This window comes from Panthera leo, chromosome C2, assembly GCF_018350215.1.
Source record: "Panthera leo isolate Ple1 chromosome C2, P.leo_Ple1_pat1.1, whole genome shotgun sequence".
Taxonomy (NCBI): domain Eukaryota; kingdom Metazoa; phylum Chordata; class Mammalia; order Carnivora; family Felidae; genus Panthera; species Panthera leo.
The window spans coordinates 110,763,203-110,777,440 of record NC_056687.1 but is presented as its reverse complement, the minus strand read 5'-3'; positions in this window follow the sequence as shown (position 1 = coordinate 110,777,440).

Sequence of the window (14,238 nt, the reverse complement as noted above, 5' to 3'; positions counted from 1 at the left end):
AAAAAAAACAATAGAACAATGAAACCAGAGCTGGTTGTTTAAAAAGATCAACAAAATTGATAAAACTTTAGCCAGACTCATCAAAAATGAGAGGACCCAAACAAAATCAGAAATGGAAAAGGAGAGATAACTGACACCACAGAAACATAAAGGACTATAAGGGAACATTATGAAAAATTATATCCCAACAAATTGGACAACCTAGAAGAAATGGATAAATTCCTAGAAAGAGACAACCTTCCAAAACTGAATTAGGAAGAAATAGAATATTTAAACAGACTTATCACCAGCAATGAAATTGAATCAGTAATCAAAACACCCTCAACATGCAAAAGTCTAGGACTAGATAGCTTCATAAGTCCACCAAATGTTTAAAGAAGAGATAATACCTATTCTTCTCAAACTATTCCAAAAAAATAGAAGAGGAAGGAAAGCTTCCAAATTCATTCTATGAGGCCAGCATTATCTTGACACCAAATGAGGTAAAGACACCACAAAAAAGAAAGAAAAAAGAACTTCAGCTCAATAACTCTGATGAATATACATGCAAAAAAACCATAAACAGAATATCAGCAAACCAAGTCTAACAATATATTTAAAAAATCATTCACCAACATAAAGTGATATTTATTCCTGAGATGCACAGGTGTTTCAATATTCACAAATCAATCAATGTGATAGAGCATATCAATAAGAGAAAGGATAAAAAATATATGATTTCAATAGATGCAGAAAAAAGCATTTGACAAAATACAACATCCATTCATGATAAAAGCACTCAACAAAATGGGTTTAGAGGGAACATACCTCAACATAATAAAGGCCATATATGAAAAACCTGTAGCTAACAGTATAATCAATGCTTAAAGACTGAAAGCTTTTTCTCTAAGATCACGAAAAAGATGGGGATGTCCACTCTCACCACTTTTCTTTAACATAGTACTGGAAGTTCTAGTCACAGCAATCAAAACAAGAAAAAAAAAAAACAGCCTCCAAATTGGTGAGGAAGTAGTAATACTTTCACTATTTGCAGATGACATGATACTATATTTAGAAAACCTGAAAGACTTCACCAAAAAACTACTAGAACTGATAAATGAATGCAGTAAGGTTGCTGGATATAATGTCAATATATAGAAATCTGTTGTTTTATACATTAATAATGAAATAGCAGAAACAGATATTAAGAAAACAATGCCATTTTTACAAATCAACCAAAAAAACCCCAAAATACTAAGGAATAAACTTAACAAAGTATGTGAAAGACCTATACTCAGATAGCTATAAAACACTAATTGAACACAAAGAAATTGGCAACAAAACAAACAAATGGAAAGCTATTCCTTGCTCATGGATGGGGAGAACAAATATTGTTAAAATGTGTATATTTTCCAAAGCAATCTACAGATTTACTACAGCTTCTATCAAAATACTGACAGTGTTTTTCACAGAACTAAAACAAATAATTCTAAAATTGGTATGGAACCACATATCACCCTGAAGAGCCAAAACAATCTTGAGAAAGAAGAAAACTGGAGGTATCACAATCCCAGATTTCAACATATACAACAAAGCTGTGGTAATCAAAACAGGATTAGCACAAAAATAAACACATAAATCAATGGAAGAGAATAGAGAGTCCCAGAAGTCCACAATTATATGGCCTATTAATTTTTGACAAAGGAAGCAAGAATACACTATGGGAAAAAGTCCCTTCTACAAATGGTGCTGATTTGCAGCAATGTGGATGGAACTGGAGGATATTATTATAACTGAAATAAAGTCAGTCAAAAAAGACAGGTATCATATGTTTTCACTCAAATGTGAAAGTTGAGAAACTTAACAAAAGACCATAGGGGAAGAGAGGGGGAAAAATAGTTACAGAAAAGAAGAGAGGCAAACCATAAAGAATCTTAAATACAAAGAACAAGCTGAGGGTTAATGGAGGGTGGCGGGGGCAGGGGAGAGGGGAGAGGGGAGAGGCACTGAGGAGGGCATTTGTTGGGATGAGCACTGAGGTTGTATGTAAGTGATGAATCACGGGAATCTATCCCTAAAACCAAGAGCACACTATATACACTGTATGTTAGCCAACTTGACAATAAATTACATTTTTTAAAAAAAACAAAGCAAAACCAAAAACACAAACAAAAACACAAACAAAAACAAATGGTATTGGGAAAACTGGATAGCAACATGCAAAAGAATGAAATTGGACCACTTTCTTATACCATACATGAAAATAAACTCAAAATGGATTAAAGAATTAATTAAATTTGAGACCTAAAACCATAAAAATTCTAGAAGAGAGCACAGGCAGTAATTTCTCTGACATCTTCTGTAGCAGAATTGTTTTTTTAATGTGTCTCCTGAGACAAAGAAAACAAAAGCAAAAATAAGTTTTTGGGACTACATCAAAATAAAAAGTTTCTGCAAAGCAAAGGAAACCTAACACAATAAAAAAAGACAACCTACCAAATGGGAGAAGCCATTTGCAAATGGCATATCTGATAAAGTGTTAGTACTCAAAATACATAAAGAACTTGTACAACTTAATATTTAAAAAAAAAAAGCCTAATTAAAAAATACGAAGAAAACATGAACAGACATTTCTCCAAAGAAGACCTACAGATGGCTAACAAACACATGAAAAGATGCTCTACATCACTCATAATCAGGGAAACACAAATCAAAACCACAATGAAATATCACATCACACCTGTCAGAATGGCTAAAATCAAAAACTCAAAAAACAAGTGTTGTGAGGATGTGGAGAAAAAGGAACCCTCAGGTACTGTTGATGGGAAAACAAACTGGTGCAGCTACTGTGGAAAACAGTATGGAAGTTCCTTAAAAAATTAAAAATAGAATTATATGATCCAGTAATTCCACTACTGGGTATTTACCTCCAAAATACAAAAGATACTAATTCAAACAGATACGTTTACCCTTATGTTTATTGCAGTATTATTTACAATAGTCAAATTATGGAAGCCGGCCAAGCATCCATCAATGTGGTATATAGGTACAATGGAATATTATTCAACCATAAAAATGAATGAAATCTTACCATTTACAACAACACGGGTGGATCTAGGTGGTATAATGCTAAATAAGTCAGTCAGAGAAAGAAATACAATATGATTTCACTCACATGTGGATTTTAAGAAACAAAACACACAAACAAAGAAAAAAAAGAGACAAACGATAAAACCAGACTCTTAACTATAGAGAATTGGTGGTTACCAGAGGGGAGGTGGGGGGGATGGGTGAAACAGGTGAAGGGGATTAAGAGTACAGTTGTCACAATGAGCACGGAATAATGTATAGAATTGTTAAATCACTATATTGTGCCCCTGACTAATGTAAGACAGTGTGTTAATGATCCTGGAATTAAGAAGAAATGTCTCAAAAATTAAAAAAAAAAATAAAATGTGTGGTAGTTTTCAAACGGAAGCAAATATTTAAAGGCGTTAGCTTTTTTCTTTTTCAATTACAGTATACAAAACATTTGTTATTTCATTATCATTCCCTTTACAGAATATGGATGCCTAAATTAATCTCAAGGTACCTGAAAGTGGCTGAAATTTTTCTAGAAGTTATTCAGTTACAATCATCCAATAGTTTGGACACCAGGAGGACAAATAAGCAAGAATCCCCTAACCCTGAGATACACGATAGGAGGAGGATTTGGCTACCCTCTGTTCCCTGGTTTAAATGTTTATCCATAAAAGGCTTATCTTTGAAGGGCTGGAAATTGAGAACTTGTTTAATTAGCTCCACAAGTTAGGAATTACTGAGAGCTCAATCTTTTCATTTCAAAACTGGTACCTAGTCTTGAACCTTCCCTGACTATACTGTCACCCCTGTAATCGAACCTGCTTTTCCAAAAGTGATATTCCAGTATCCTCCTTTGGAATGAAAGTACATTTCTCACGCCATAACTTTTTCTCTCATTGTTCCTTTATCAATAATGTCCCCTCTATTCTTAAGTTAGTGAAATTCACCAGACTTTCAAGGCTGAGCTCTAAATACTTCAAGACTGTAAAACTATAAAGACATTTCTCCCTCTCTGAATAATGGAACAATGCATTGCCTATTTTCTATAGTGGTACTCATTGGCTATTACCTACATTGGTATTTAAGTCTATATTATGGTTAAACTTTCATACATATTCTCTTGGTTTTCTCTATTAGATTGTGTTCTCTCCCAGGGCAACTAACCAGGGTTTGTTAAGAGTTCTTTACATTCACTATGAGAGTAGGATCTATTCCTGTGTTGAGATGAATCCCAGCAGAGGGACTTGACCCATTTTCAGGATCTCAGATCCTGGAGCCCTGGGTGTCAGGCACTAGCTCAGAAAAGAGGAGCAGGTTCATGGGCTGGTACTGAAAAGACATGGGGCTCAACTGCATCCATATAGTTGGCCCATAAATCTCAACATCTTCAAGACAAAGATTTCATTTCTTTACCGACTGCAACTCACACTTAAAGCTGCATGTGTCCTTTTATATTTCTTTGGTCTAATTCCCCCAGGGTAAAATTGTAATGTGGTATTTAGAAGCACTGACTTGAGAGAGAGATTCCCTGGGCCTTAATACCAGTGGTACCACTTCCTAGCTACGTGAACTTATTCAACTGATTTACTATTTCTGTCTCCTGGTCTCCTCCTTTATAAAACAAGGAAAATAATACCTACCCCTGTGGTAGCTGCTCTACTAGAGAAATGTACAACAAACTAAGGATGTGCAAAATGAAAGGTTACTAACTCTACTGGAGCTAAAAAATCCTAAAGAAATCATCATGGAAAAACTGATCTTCAAGTTACTGATTATTGAACTGGCATTAGGTTAAACTATTTGGAACATTGCAAATGCAATATGTTAAATATTATTACTATTAGTTTTTCCCTGGTGCTAGGAAGAACTAGGAACGGGGTGGGGAGAGGTCCTTAATGGACCCACTTTTTGCTGGGTTTGGATTCGAGAGATTCATGTGATTCTTTACGTCCATAGTGCCAATACAATACTGTGCAAAAAGCAGAGATAAAACAGGCTTGTTAAATAAGTGTATTATTGATCAAAACAAACCAAACAAGTGAATTACCTAGATGTGAAATACTAGACCTACATACACCACATACACGTGTTCATAAAAATCTGAAAGGACATGCCTTTTTATAGTACTCATTAATTATTTAGATTTCTTTAGGCATCTTGTCATAGCAAATAAACAACAGACTTGCTTTATCAAAACCCATGGATTTCTAGAAACATTTTCCCAGTTCATGAAAGCATCTGAGCTGATATCTTGACTTTTGACTTACAATGTATGAAACAGTTTGTTACATTTTCAGTTATTAAAATATATATTTCCTATAGTTTATTGAGAATTTTTATTCTAGATTTTACTGTTCTATAATTTAAATCTAAAAAGTAATCTCTAAATAGGCCTACTCCTCATAAACCATGAAGGCAAATGTAGACTATCTTTCAAAGTCTGTCACCGTTCCAGGCATACAGTTGGGGTTTTATAAATATCTGTTAAAAATATTCTATTTCAAATACATACCTTGGATGCTCTCTGGATATCCCACAATTGTAGAATATTCAGGTTGGGAGGAATTTAGGTGTCATATGATCCAGATGCCTTGTTTTATAGCTTAAAACAGTCAGCTTATAAGTAATACACTGAAGGATAGACAAAACGTGTCCTCATGTTCAAGTCTCATGACCTTGACTCCAGTGTTAGCTTATTAAAATGATCTGAGTTTGGTGTGGAGAAACAGACCTACCAGAAAATACTTGTAATCCATCATATCACCTGTTCTACTGGAAGAATGTATTACAGATACTGATGTGCAGAATAGAGGATCTCTTTGTTGGGAGTATGGGAGTAAATGCAGTAGATCCTGTGTTCTTCACAGGAGATGTTAACATTGCCTCTTGATAATTAAGAGTTTGATGGGTGGGGGCTCCTGGGTGGTTCAGTCAGTGAAGCATCCCACTCTTGAATTCAGCTCAGGTTTATGCGCTGACAGCATGAAGCCTGCTTGGGATTCTTTCTCCCTCTCTCTCAAAACAAATAAAAAAAAAAAAAAAAGGAAAGGGGACTTTGATGGGTGAATATTGGGGGAAAGGGTGCCAATGATGTAGGTTGAAAGGTCATTCTAGGCAAAAAGAATAGAAAGACCTAAGGTTTGAAGCATGAAAAAAGAAGTGTAATGGAGCATAGCAGGCCAGAGAGCCCTTTATATGGAGAAGGAACTTTTTGGAGATTAAATTTCAAAGGATAGCATCATGTCCAAACCATAATGAACTCTGCATAACATTTTAAGGAATTTGATCTTTGTCTTTAAAAGAGTTAACAATTTTTAGGGGGAAAAAAGCTGGGTTTATTAGGCTTATGCTATAAAAGGATTATTTTGGCTTCCATAAATGAATTCTGGAAGGCAGGACTGAAGTCTAGAAAACCCATCAGGAACTATTCAAACAATTTAGGAAAAAGACAATGGGGTTTGAATTAAAGTAGTGGTAATAGGACTGGAAGAAAATGATAGGTTTGAGAAGACCTTGAACACAGAGCTCACAGGACTTCAGAACTGTAAGAAGCAAGCAGGAAAGTAAAAGCCATAAACCAGCATTGTGCTCAGGTCCGTATTTTGGAGGAGAAATAGATTTTGAGGGAAATTGCTGAATTTGATGGGAAATATATTTGGTTCAAGATACGTATACAGAGAGAACTCTTGAGTAAGCAGTTAATACTTTCACAAGAAACTCAGATAAAAAGACTGGGTAGAAAATGGTGATTTAGATGTCCATATGGGGGATATAGATTTTTGAGGTGAACAGATTGTGGGTAAAACTATTAGAACTGGATAAGTTGTTAAGACAGAGCACAAGTTCAAGAAGATAATTCATAAATACCTTTAGAAAATGCCAATCTCCAGTGATGTAACAGAGGAAGAAGATACAGAACTAGGATATTCTATATTATTAATAAAAATAATCAGAAAAGCAAATTTAGGATACCTCCAGCTAGAAGGTTTTTTTATTTTTTTTTAACGTTTTATTTATTTTTGAGACAGAGAGAGACAGAGCATGAACGGGGGAGGGGCAGAGAGATGGAGACAGAATCGGAAGCAGGCTCCAGGCTCTGAACCATCAACCCAGAGCCTGACGTGGGGCTCCAACTCACAGACCAAGAGATCCTGACCTGGCTGAAGTCGGACGCTTAACCAACTGAGCCACCCAGGTGCCCCTAAAAGTTTTTATAATTCAATGCTGAACATCAACACTGCAATAATCTGTATGTCATCTTAATCACATACTGGATACATATTATAAAATACCCTTTATTTATTGATTGATTGATTGTGGGTTTTTTGTTGTTGGTTTTTTGTTGTTTTTGGTTTTGTTTTTTTTTTTTTTTTTGGTGGGGGGTGGTTTGAGAGAGAGAGAGAGCACAAGCAGGGAGGGGCAGAAAGAGAGAGACACAGAATGCGAAGCAGACTCCAGACTCTGAGCTGTCAACACAGAGCCTGACATGGGGCACAAAATCATCAACCACGAGATCATGACTTAGGCTGAAGTTGGACACTCAACAGACTGAGCCACCCAGGTGCCCCTAAAATACTCATTATTTAAAATAGGTTTGAAAGGTGGCCTCTTTCTAGCAGTGCACAATACTATCATAAATGACATTCCAAAGAATCATCTCCTAAAAGAAATATCCCTGGTAATCATTAAGATGTCATCTTGATTAAGCCAAGGTCAAGCCCAGTGTTAGTGGTAAATATAGTTTGCATCTCTATTTCCTCTCATATTATTTAACTTACATATAATCTTATTTATTGTTATTATTACTTAAGTAATAATACTATTACTTAAATATTTTGAGAGAGAGAGTAAGTGAGCTAGAGAGGGGGAGGGAGAGAATCCCAAGCAGACTGTGCAGACAGAACATTCATCCCATGGCAATGAAATCATGATCTTAGCCAAAATCAAAAGTCAGATGCTTAACCGACTGAACCACCCTGGTGCCCCTTACTTATATTTTTGGCAGCCATTAATCTCGCTATAATAGTGGAATGTTGCCACGGCAATATTGCTCTCAGTGGAAAAGCCTCTGTATCTGTGGACTTCAAAACATAAGTCATGAAAATTTCATTGTAAAAATGTATTATTTGGACAATTTATCATCAGTTAAGTGATATTTTGATTGCTTCTTACTTTTACCATTTTGACCATGATTTATACTTTGGTGCAATCCAGAGCTCATGTTAACTAGGAAAAATAAGATATTTGAGAGTCAACACTTAAATCAGAAAAAAATGAAATTTTTTCCAGATTATTTAAAAACAATAGTATGGGCCATGTCCAAAATTTATAATTGCTTAGGCACTTGTTAGTTTAAAATAATGTTTTATTTAAAACATGTTGTTTAGAATAGCGCCACTCATTAAAATGTCGCAGAACTTCATCAAGCTCCTCATAAAATTATATGGCTTAAAACTTAACCTAGCAACTCCATGTTCTGAAATCCTGCATCTTTTTTGACATGTTTCTCACAAAAATTCAGACTCTTGAAATTTTTCAAGTTAGTATACAAACTGAAGATAAACTTCTTCAAAATCTGTTGTAAGTAAAAGATAAACCTTTGTTCTAACATTGATAATTGGTTAATTTAAACTGCCTAAATGCCAAGAGAAAAAAAATTAAAAAGGGAAAAAGCCTTTATACAGGTCTAGAAAGCAATACTTGAAGCTATTTAAAATTTGCCTCCAAAAACCTTCACAGATTTTTCAAGCTTCTACAAAATTCCAAGACATTCCTAGAACAGGCCAGATGACGGAAAAGGTTATTGAGATAAAACTATCTTATAACTTACAACACAACACACATGATATATATTATTTTTATTCTTTTAGAAAGTCAAGACATATGAAATGATTGGCAGGAGTTATCAGAACAGTTTCTCTTAGGACTAGAAATGAATGCCTTTCTCCACACACAAACTCTCTGGCTGCATAAAAGTATCCATGGAAACCCTTACCTGTGGGAAGTTCTAATATGCATACATAAGGTTATTATTTTTTTTTTACATTTTATTTCAACAAAAACGTGAGCAGAATGGGAAGCAGTGAACTAGTGGAAAACTCCAAGGCCTTACATAACAGTTTTAGACAAAAAGCCCATTTTATTTTTATAGTTTCTATTTGGCACAAGTCCAAATGACTTTTCAGAATATGTTCATCAATAGAATAACAAGGATTATTAGATGTCCTAGTGTACTTATGGAAACAAATCCATGATTTTACTTTTTCAGTTTAGGGGTCATAAATGATGTATCTTCAATTTAAATAATATCTCATCATCTTTCAGTCAAATACTAACATGTAGTAAAAAAAAAAGTTCCCTCTAAAGCCTCCTAAAGGATAGTTTGTATTTGGGTACAGTGGGGAGCTAGAGAGCTGATGCCTTCACAAAAGCCAATTTATTGGTATTTATTAAAAAAAAAGAAAGAAAAAAAACTGTTGTTGCTAAGTTCAAAGAGTGAAAGATCTTTGGAAATAAATTATGTTCACCCAAATGAGAAAAGCAAAGGCTTGTCAGTCTTCTATAGCTAAGGAGTCAGCCACTCTCACTTGCATTTTTGCAGAGACGCAAACGCAGAGGAATGGGAAAGCTTTATAGTGGGGAAAGGGAAAGGCTTCGGGTGTGCCCTGATTGGAGGCTGTGGCATGGGGAAGCCAGGGGTCAGCTAAGGGCATCCTATGTGATTAGGGGAGCACATTTGGCTTTCACCAGTTGGTCCTAAATGGGAAACTGAGACAAACGTTATAGAAGCTGTCAGTTGTTAATCAAGTCCTAACCATCTGTAGTCAAAAGCTATAGGAATTGTGGTTTGGCTTCCTGGGCTGGTTGCTGCAGATTGTGGGTCAGAGTTCTATTTTTATAGATGGTTTGTTGTTTATTTGTATATTCAAGTTTTCAGAACCAAAGCCTAGTGATTTTCACTAGCTAAAAAAAGCTGAGACCTATGTTAGACATAAAGAAAAGTGAACTGAACACAGGAAAGTGAGTAATAATAAGACTAAAAAGCAGCAGAAATAAGATAAAGAAAAGGAAAGAATAAAGTATGAACAGCAATTGGGGGTAAAGGTAAAGATGGGGCAAGATAAAACCAAAATCAAACTGGTTAACAGGTTTTTTTTGTTTGTTTTTTGTCTCTCTCTTCTCAAATGTGGTATTCCCATATGCAATAATAGACCTATGGGTACCTGGGGGGCTCAGTCAGTTAAGTGTCCCACTTTTGATTTCAGCTCAGGTCATGATCTTTATGGTCGTGGGTTCCAGTCCTGACAGTGCTGTGCTGACAGTGTGGGATTCTCTCTCTCTCTCTCTCTCTCTCTCTCTCTCGGTCTTTCCCCTACTCATGCTCTCTCTCTCAAAATAAATAAATATTAAAAAAAAATAGACCTAACACAGGGGACCATACATTTCGCATGAATTAAGAAATATTCAATTAAATGGAAATACCAAACATAGAGGACAATTTAATGAAAAATGAAAGCCCTTTGATATTTTACTTGATATGTTTTAACATTGTGAGCCACTGTTTGTGTAGTAAGGCTCTTCTTTCAAAACTAGATTCAGTTATGTTTTTCAGCTTAGCCTTTGAGATCAAAATGTCTTTATTCAAGGGCATGTGGGCAAGGGAATAAGCACATCTATCATGGAGCATTCAATAGTCCTTTCCTGTGTCATGCATCAGATCTTCTGCCCAAACTTCCCACAGATTGCTCTGGTCCTGCCGATCTGCATCATTCTCTGTTCCTAAGCCCATCTGTGCTGTGTTGGCAGCTGAGAATTTGCATACTGCAATCTCTCTCTGGTGTAGGTTTTTAACCCCCCACCCCCAAATAAAAAATAACACAGTTTTATTACTTTTACTTTTACATGTGAAAAGTTGCCATGTTACAAGTAATTCCAGAGTGGTGGGAAATTGAACATGCACAGAAGGGGCCTGAAGTCGAAGGCTAGAATATGGGATATGGTCCAGTGTGACTCCAATAAGCTCTAATAGACAGAAAAGCAAGCAGAACAGTGTACCTAATTTGCTCTGGTCTTCACTTAGAGGAGCAAAAAATTATTATTTTCACTGTATTTTATTTTTTCATTTTGAAAGCATGCTTCAGTTTTTTGAAAACTTTTGAGGAAAACTGAGATCTGCTTTATAAACATTACAGGAGTCACATGAATAAAACAATGGAGAGAATTAGCAGCGAGATACACCATTTGGTTAATCATTCACAATGTGATTTTCTTTCCTTACTCAATATGGGTAATTACTAATGTTGTTTTTACTTACCTCATAAAGTATGGGTCTTGAATTTCAGAAGAATTCATGGTTCAAGGGGGCCCATTATAATTTTACAGTTTCTATTTGGCACAAGACCAAATGACTTTTTAGAATATGTTCATTGAGAGATAGAACAAGCATTATTGGATGTCTTATTCTGCTTATGGGGACAAATTCATAACTCTGTTGCTTAGCTTAGGAGGCACAGTTGAAGCACACCCAATTTAAGTAGTATTTCACCATTTTTCATTTGTGCCCTCTCTATGGGTATCAAAGACTTTGAACACACAGGCTCAATCTTGCTGTGCATTTTGTATACAATTCCTGATCAGGCCTGTGAGTGTGGATAAATATTTATTCTGAACAGTAGGTGTGTGTTTAAAGTGGTCTGGCTCATAGAGTGCCCGAAGCAATTGCCTATTGCATATATTTACTAACCTGCTGTCTTCCTCTAAAATCTTACCTTATGACCAGATTTCTATTAGGATTTCTTGATTATTGTATGTGCTAAATACCAAAAAAAAAAAAAAAAAAAAAAATCAACCAGGGCTATGCTCCCCTTTGTCATGTACTTTATTGTGAGACACGAACAAAAACTCTGTTTTTCTGACTTCTAGCCACAGGATAGTATTATGCTCAGACACAGCTCCCTAAAGCTATATTTCAGGCCCTCACCGAGAAATGTCTACTGATCTACCTCTCCCAGCAACTTAGACGCCATGGCTAGTAAAGCCAGGCTTGCTTGAATGTGTGATTTTCAACCAGTCATAAACATGACTTCATAGCTTCCTTTACACATGGGTGATAGTTAGGCTCGCAGGTTGGATTGGCTGTTCATTTTGGTCACACTCATTCTTTGCTCATTACCATTTTCCCAATAGCTGACTACAGAGAATTTTCATAGTATTTCTACCTATGAGGATGTCAAGGACATGTCCAAGAAAATGAGTAGAATGGCCATGCACCCTATATACATCACAGAGACAAGATTCATGGAGAAAAAAATTAAAATCTTGGCCCCAACAGTAACTAGCTGTGTGATCTTACACAAGTGATATCTTGGATCCCTTTCTTCAGCTGTAAAATGCAAATCATAATTCTTCTATCTCAGTGAATTTTAAAGACTTAATGCGACAATAAATGTAATATAAGGTAAAGATATGTAATGTATATAAATTGTCAAGCAGAGAATAAATAATGAGTACTGTTATTTCTTTCCTCCCTTTTGTAGGAAAAAAGACCTCCTGAAATATTTTTTTTATTACCACACACACTCTTTATTAAGATTCTGTAGGGGTGCCTGGGTAGCTCAGTCGGTTAAGCGTCCAACTTCGGCTCAGGTCACGATCTCATGGTCCGTGAGTTCGAGCCCCGTGTCGGGCTCTGTGCTGACTGCTCAGAGCCTGGATCCTGTTTCAGATTCTGTGTCTCCCTCTCTCTCTGACCCTCCCCTGTTCATGCTCTGCCTCTGTCTCAAAAATAAATACACGTTAAAAAAAATTTAAAAAAAAAAGATTCTGTAACTACTTTATTCATGTATAGTTGATTTTTGTTATTCGTTATAGTTATGGCCTATAAAGTCTCTGTGAACACTGAATTAGCAAATAACAAACCAGTGTCCTTAGGGAAAATACAGGATTTGGTCCCTGAAAGCTCTAGTCACAATATTTTTTAACAATTGATCAAAACATAACCTTATTTTATATCTATTCTTGTTTAAAGACACTTTTTTAAAATAACAGATAATATATATCATCTGTCATTAACATTGGACTCACAGGCACAGCACTCTAACTCATGCCTCAATAAAGCTTATTGAACACATGTATTTTCCCTCTAAGGCACATTACAGTCTTTTTGCGCTTAGGAACATTAGACAGCACTTCAGTATGCCTGAGGGCCATTTTAAACAACAAAATTACCAACAAAAATGCAAAACAGTAACTCTAAATAGACTGCAAAAAGGACACTTGTTTAGAGTATGGAAACTGAAATAAGAAGGCAGAGAGTAGCCTTTTTCACCTCTGCTGGGAACATGTGCATTGAGCCACTTGGGTTTTTTTGTTTTGTTTTTTTACCATTCTGCACATATCTGTAAATGACTGTAAAAATGCCATCCATGCATATTGATTTTGCAGTTACAAATTTTAGTAAGTAGGAAAATTCACAAAGGTATTTATAAAAATATGGATAAATACTGTAAGACAGGCAAATTTCCCTTTTGCTACTGATGTACATGAATATTGTTGTTAAACAAAAGTACTGACACTGAATTCCAAACTTCCATGATGGTATACTTGGTTCTGCCATTTCCCTAGCTAGACTCTAATTTTCAGTAGAGCGCGCTCTACTGTGTGCGCTCTCAGTGAAGTTACTCAGGGTCCTCTGTTAAGAAGGTCCCCACACTTGGTTGAATGCTCAGCTATCATTATCTTTAAATTGAGTAATATTTAACAGAGACTCCATATTTTCATTTTTCAGTGGGCCCTGCTCCTTATCTAGACAGTCTTGCCTATGACAGTCCATGAAGGCCACTCTCACTTTTTTGATTTCCAGTAGAGCTATGAAGGCCCATGAACGTTACAGCATCAGGAAAAAGGAGACTCTGGGATCCAGAGAGAATGAGGGAATTCACAGATAAGAGGCAGCTGGGGAAATGAATTCTTTAAATCTGATAAGAACTGCTGAGCTCACTACTAAGCTGAATATATATGCAATTGATTAGCATAAGCATAGCAAATGCTTTGAAGTGAACCAATTTATAGAACAAACTGCTATCCAGGTCCCAGACTAGCCCCTGGGTGATATGCAAAGCCAACCAAAAGCAACGGCTTTGGAAATTAAAGTGACTTTAGAACCACAGCCCACAGAAG